Consider the following 7,458-nt stretch of genomic DNA (forward strand, 5'->3'; position numbering starts at 1 on the left):
TACATACGAGGGCTGTACGAAAAAATTCTGGCTTAGTCAACACCGAGTGTTACCAGGCGCCATTTGATTTTTTTGGAAAGTTTGACCGTATTTAGCCTAAACGTACTCAGGACAGTTTATCATACGACGAGGTGTTGTGTTGTTTACATTGACTTGAAAAAATCACTTTGAAAAAAATTGAATTTACTTGTGAACATTTTCATCCAATCATTTTTCACAACTTTCGACGTGGATAATCACGGCAAGAGTGCATCAATCAAATTAAATCTTTGTATGTCTATAAAGGACCATCCTATTGCACAATGAAAAACTGTTTTAACGAATTCAATCGTGACCGATACTAGCAAAAAAAAAGAAACTCGTGAGGGTCGTCCAAAAACGGCCGTTGTGCCAGAAAAAATTAAGCCATGCGTGAACGGATAATGCAAGAACGCCATGTTTTATGCCGCCAGATAGAGGCATTCTTGGACATTTTTTCCACCAACTAACATTTGACATTGCATGAACACCTGGCCCAGAAAAAGGCTTTTGTGGATTGGTGCAAAGAAATTGTAAATAAAAACGATCGCGGCGCTTCAAAAGACGTTTATAATATCGCCACAGACGACGAATCTTGGATCTAAGCTTAGGAGCCCAAAACAAAACAAGAATCGACCGTTTAGGTCTTTCAAAGTGAGCCAAATCCAACGAAAGTTGTTCATGTAAGAATCACTTCGAAGCAAATGGAAGCTTGTTTCTTCGGCAAAACTGACCGTGTGGCAACAATACGGCTTCAGAAATGTAGGACGGTTAGTTCTGAGTGGTGGTACAACACAATTTGTTTGCTTGGAGTCTCCTGAGAAATTCGAAAAACGAACAAGAGAACACGAATCATTCTGCATCATGACAATGATAGCTCTCACACATCGAATCATACCATGGCCTGTTTGACCGGACAAAGCGTGGAATTGATGGGTCATCCGTCGTACAGCTCTGACTGGGGATCCAATGACTTCATTTGATTCCAGCACATCAAGAAAAAACAGGCGTGGTCAACGATTTTTGTTGCCTGAAGACATACAAAAACCATGTTTTGGAGGTGTCTCAATCGGAGTGGAAAAAGTGCTTTGCCAAAAGGATTGAGCGCACGAAAAAGTGTATAAATCATGCTGGAGACTATTTAAGAAAACAATAAAATCGTTTTTTATGGTAAATATTCGCGTTTTCATTGTTAGGCCAGATAGTTATCGTTCAGCCCTCGTATTATGGAAGTAGATCTTATTTTGGGAGTCATATCTTTTCGATACATATCGCGCCCACTAGTCATTTCAGTACAACTTTTGGACCAGTATGCCAGGAAGCATGGACCTGTCCATGGAAAGCATAATATCGCTATAAACAGGATCACAATGAACAGCATCTGCATACATTTCCAAAGGATGTTCGAAAATACCCTAAATTGCACTTAGAAACAAATGTTGAACTTTTTTGGGGGAGGTACCCTAAGGAGAGGACCAATATGGAACATTTTAAAAGTTAAACTAAATTTGGACAAAATATTGGGAGATCCAAAGTTTGGAACAAATTGGTTGCCCCGTTCAAGAGATATCAGGCATACCATTTTACTTACTTACTTAGCTGGCCCATTACAGAACATTTGCTCCATAGACCGAACTAAGAAAAGATCTCCAATTCTTTCTGTTTAGTGCTTCGCTTTTTGGAATTCCGCGCCTTGTCATCTCCTGATCCACTTGTTTGCGCCATCTATTCTTTGGCCTGCCAATTCTGCGTGAACCGCCCGAATTTATACGCATTTTTAGCGGGTTCATCATCGCTCATTCTTATTATATGGCCTAGCCAACGCAAAAGCTGCATCTCGATACGCTTAACTATATTGATGTCGTTGTATAGCAGATACATCTCGTGGTTCATACGACGTCGATATTCACCGTCAACGCAGATCGATCCGTAGATATTTCGAGAAATTTTTCTCTCAAACAAGCCAAGCTCTGCCTTATCTGCTTGAGCAAGTACCCAGGCTTCGGTACCATACATCAGCACGGGTAGTATCAGTGTTTTGTAAAGCGTTATTTTTGTTTGACGAGTTGTGGCTTTGTTTTTAAACTGCTTACTTAAGCCAAAGTAGCATCTGTTGGCCAATACAATTCTTCTTTTTATTTCACAACTGATGTCGTTTGTTGTGTTTACGGCGGTGTCGAGGTATACGAAGTTTTTTACTACCTCAAAATTATAGGAATCAACTTCAACAGTTGGTCCGATCTCAATGGACGCATTGCGCGTCGACAGCATTAACTTGGTCTTCTCGCCGTTTACCGCCAGACCCACTTTAGCAGATTCTCTTTCCACCTTCATAAAGGTATCGGTTACTTCTTTTACTGATCGTCCATGTGGCTAGTGGTGTAGATTGTGCCACTTCTTTTGACGTTTGCCTCTCCTATAACCTTTTCTAGCAGGATGTTGAAAAGATCACACGAAAGGCTGTCTCCTTGCCTGAAACCTTTTTTGGTACAAAACTCTTCGGAGAGGTTATTTCCTATTTTAACTGAAGATCTTGTGTCAGTTAGAGTCTTTTTACAAAGCCGAATGAAAATACCAAATTCAGACATGGCTTGGAATACCGTTGAACGTTGCGGGCTGTCGAAGGCTGCTTTATAATCGACAAAAAGGTGGTAGGTGTCGATCTACATCTCTGGGGTCTACTCTAGGATTTGCCGCAGGGTAAATATCTGGTCAATGGTGGACTTGCCAGGTCTAAAGCCGCATTGGTATGGTCCAATTATTTCGTTGACCATGGGTTTTGGTCGTTCGCACAATATCCCTGACACTATCTTGTAGGCGATATGGAGAAGACTTACGCCCCTATAGTTGGAGCATAAAGTCTTATCTCCTTTCTTATGGACGGGACACAGGATGCTCAGGTTCCAATCGACGGGTACGCGTTCTTCCTTCCAGATGGAGCTAACTAGCTGATGCATACACCTTATCAGCGTGTCGCCTCCGGTTTTAAACAGCTCGGCTGGTAGGCCATCAGCTCCTGCTGCCTTATTATTCTTCAGCCGGTTTATTGCTGTCTTTACCTCATCTTGGCCGGGTGGTATACATTCAATAACATCTTCTGGGATTGGATCTGTGGTATCTTCGTCGATTTCGCTACTATTGGATACCAACAGTTTGGAGAAATGCTCTTTCCATATCCTTAGCACACTGTCTGTATCAGTTACCAGATTACCTTGCTGGTCTCTACAGGAGGATGTGCCAGTTCCAAAGCCATCAGTTTGATGTTTCACTCATTGGTAGAATTTTCGGACTTCATTCTGTCTCCTGTACATCTCGATTTTTCACACTCCCGCTTTTCCATCACTCTCTTTTTCCTGCGGAAAAGACTTTTCTCCTCTCTCCTTTTCTCCCGATACCTCTCTCGTGCGCTACGCGTTGCTACTGATTGTAAAGTATGCCGCCTTTTTCTCTTTGGTAGCAGCACGACACTCCTGGTCATACCATGGATTCCTTGGTGGAGGTCTCTGGTATCCAAGAACTGATTTTGCGGCTGTTTGCATGGAGTGGGCAATGTTTTGCCATTGTCCTGATATGTTATCGGGACGAGGAGTGCTTTGATTAAGCAGTTGGGCCAGTTGAGTGGAATATGCTCTGGCTATCTGTTGTGATTGCAGCTTACCGATGTCCAACTTCCTTGGTGTGTCTGTTCGCACTTTGTTTGCTACACTTAATCCGGTACGTACCTTTGCTGCAACAAGATAGTGGTCCGAGTCTATGTTTGCACCTCGGAACGATCGTACATCCAACACGCTTGATGCATGTCTTCCATCTATCACAACGTGATCAATTTGGTTTCGTGTTCTTTGATCTGGCGACAGCCAGGTGTCCTTATGAATATCGAGGTGCTTAAATTTGGTACTGCTAACTACCATGTTTCTTGCAGCTGCAAAGTCTATCAGCCTCATACCATTGTCAGATGTTTCACTGTGGAGACTGAGTTTCCCGACTGTTGGGCCAAATATATTCTCCTTTCCAATTTTGGCATTAAAATCGCCTAGAATGATTTTAATGTCATGGACAGGGCATCGATCATATGTTTCCTCTAAGCGCTCGTAAAATATATCTTTGGTCTGTTCGTCCTTTTCTTCAGTGGGAGCATGAGCGCAAATAATGCTGATGTTGAAGAATTTAGCTTTTATTAGAATTGCAGCAAGTCTTTTATTCACTGGGGTGAAGCTGGAGACCAGATGTTTTAACCTTCGACCAACTACAATCCGCAACCAAACTCATGCTTTGTGTCATGGCAGCTATCATACAGTGCGTCACCTTTAAGTGTTGTTGTGACGCCTTTCCCGTTCCATCGTATTTCTAGTATGGCAGTAATATCGGCCTTGTACTTTTCAAGTCTGCACCAATGCGAAGACTGCACATTCTCTATAAAGAGTGCGAACATTCCAGGTGCAGACTCGCAGATCATGGTCCTTAAAACGTTTGCGGAGTTCGTCAACTTTAGATGGGTTTGTTTTTCTTTTCTTTCATTTTTTCATAGTATGCTGTTTTTTCTAGGGGAGGGTTACTAACCCGACGCCCAAACCCAAGTTTTTAACGTTCTTATGGGTGAACGCGCGGCACATGTTAGATCACTACCTTTAACGGGTGTTAAAGGCAGTTCCCCAGGTGACACCACGGGGAGGTCAGTGTCCACTTGAGATAAAAGAGGGACCAAGATAAATCCTGGGCTTTGCCATGTTAAAACCGGTCAGGACAGTTCCTTGGTATCTTCCATCCCCTACGTCACCCGAGTGTATTTTTTACATTTGTATATTTTTGATATATGTATATATCAGGGACGTACGCAGGATTTCATTTCGGGGGGGGGGGGGGGGGGCCAACTTGATCAAAAATCATGAAAATTGAAAATGGTCTGTAGGGTTACGTAAAGCTTTTTTAAGGTTTTGCTTTTGATTTTATATGAAATATTGACACAAAGTATAAAAATTCAGTAGAGAAAGATCACAATTTAGGATACAATTTTATCCTTTTACAGAGTATTAAATATAAGATATTTATAATTGAAATTGAAACCACGTTTGGTATAGTCGCCATATAAAAGTTGCGCCCCGTTTTCAGTATTTTGGACCTATATGATTAAAAAATATAGGTCAACGTTATGGTATATCCCAGCATTTTAAAAGTACAGAGAATTGCCATTATTTCTGCTATCGCAAGATTTTCAGTATTTCAAAGCTCTTAATCTAATTTTTAGAATATCAGCTGTAATACAGATTTTGGGATTCCTTTTTGTGAAAGAGCCTCCATGTAGAAAGTGGTTAAAATATATCCACGTTTTAATCCAATCCCTACTTAACTATATTCGCGAGTAGGACGAATTGAGTTATACAGGAGTTATAGGGTATAGGGGTATAGTTCGACCCGAACATAACGCCTCATTTTTTAAATTACATATCGAAATACCCATACGACTTCTATAAATTAATTACCTTTAAAAAGAAGAATAACACGTATCTGCGAGCACAGATTGGACTTCTATATCTAGCTATTGTGTCGATAACCTAAGAATAAACAATTCTTTAATGCCATAAAAACGCCAAATTTGATTAATTAAAAACTTTAGAAATTTAAAAACGAACGATACAGACTACGATTCATAGACTCCAAATCCTTTTCAGAGTACTGTTTGAGACTACAAAACTCATGTTTGGACTAAGCCACAGCATGGTCGATCAAATATCTCAGAAACCAATTGGCAAACTCTAGCTAAGTCGTGACAAAATAAGTCGAAAATTTTCATGATTGTTGTTCCGGCTGCATTCTTTACTTTTGGTATAATGTTAAAGAACGCCTTAACTAACTTTAATTGAAAGGTGCTTACACTTAGGAAGTTTTTGCAGTTTCTAAAACTACAATGTTCATAGATGAGAAAAATCAAAAAACAAGAAAAAAATCGCTGGATGGATTTTTAAATTAATCGCGGTCAAAGTTCACATATTTAGGTGTCTTTTAGGTTTTCACGGTTTTGCTTGGAAATTGCAAGTCCTATCGTAATGGGACTAAAAAATGTTGTAGCTGTAAAAATTCTCTACAAGATTGGCCATTACTACTTTTTCCTAAGGGGTAGTTTACACTATATGTAAATGTCATATGACATGAGATTTTCCTTACGCCATTTACTCTGTGTGTCCACACCAGCAAAAATGTAAAAAAACTACGTCTCCACATTGCCTCCGTGGGTAAATATGGAATGTTTTTATTTCGTGTCATATGACATTGATAGATAGTGTAAACTACCTCTAAGTTTTACCATTTTTGAGATATAGAAGTTCAAATTGAGACAATGCACTGACTGTATCGCCTCCTTATAAAACAATGTCATGTATGGTGTCCTTAACTAACTTTAGTTGAAAACGGCTTACACCTGGGAAAATTAATGGACGGATTTTTAAATAAATCGCGGTCAAAGTTCACATTTTTAGGTTCATTTTACATTTTCAGGATTTTGCTGGAAGCGGCAAGACCTATCGAAAGGCAACTAAGGAAAATGTTGTAGCAGTGAAAATCCTCTTTAACACTTTCTTTAGTCCCATTTCGATAGAAATTGTCGTTCCCACGCAAAATCGTGAAAACCTAAAATAACCCAAAAAATGTGAACTTTGATCGCGATTTATTTGAAAATTCCTCCGGCATTTTTTGTTTCTTATCTATGAATAGTTACTGCGCCCACAAGCCATTTTAGTTGGTCTCCTTAGTATTTAGAGCTTTGAAGCATGGACTTCACCCTCAAAATTTGATATCGCAGTAAACAAGACTACAAATGTCAAAAAAGTCCAAAGGATCAGTCTTAAGCTGCACTTATGTTGAATTTTGAGAGGGACGTACATGAAGATGTTGGCCACACATATTCTCTTGGAACTTGTTGTACATTTGGAAAAAAATTTATTTGAAGAACTGGAACGATATAATCAATTTTGGGTTCGATATATTTCTGGACGAAATAATGCGATGTGCAAAGTTCAGATCGAATCGATTACTACCATTTTAGCGAAATTTTTTTCTTTACGAGATCCAAAACTTTGACCAAATCGGTTGATCCGTTCGAAAGTTATCATGCGCTCCAGCCTGCCAGACAACTGAGATACAGACGGACGGGCTGTCCGTCCAAACATATCGCTCATTTACTCAAAGAGTGGCATAAATAAAAAAACCGATTTTTTGAGTTAGCAATTTCTATTTTTTGTACGACTTTTATTTTATCTTGTGTCAAATTTTCATGTTGATTCCTCTAAAAATCAACGAGTTACAGCTTGTTTTCTAGGAGTTTGGCATAAATCAAGGTTATAAAGCACTAAAACAATTCGAATCATGCTTGATCTTGTACAGAAATTTAGCACGAATATTTGGCAAGATCTGTACAAAAGATGATAATTATTTTATTTTTGTGTA

The sequence above is a fragment of the Musca autumnalis genome, unplaced genomic scaffold (assembly GCF_047663935.1).
Source record: "Musca autumnalis isolate F117 unplaced genomic scaffold, ASM4766393v1 scaffold_4, whole genome shotgun sequence".
In the NCBI taxonomy this organism is placed as follows: domain Eukaryota; kingdom Metazoa; phylum Arthropoda; class Insecta; order Diptera; family Muscidae; genus Musca; species Musca autumnalis.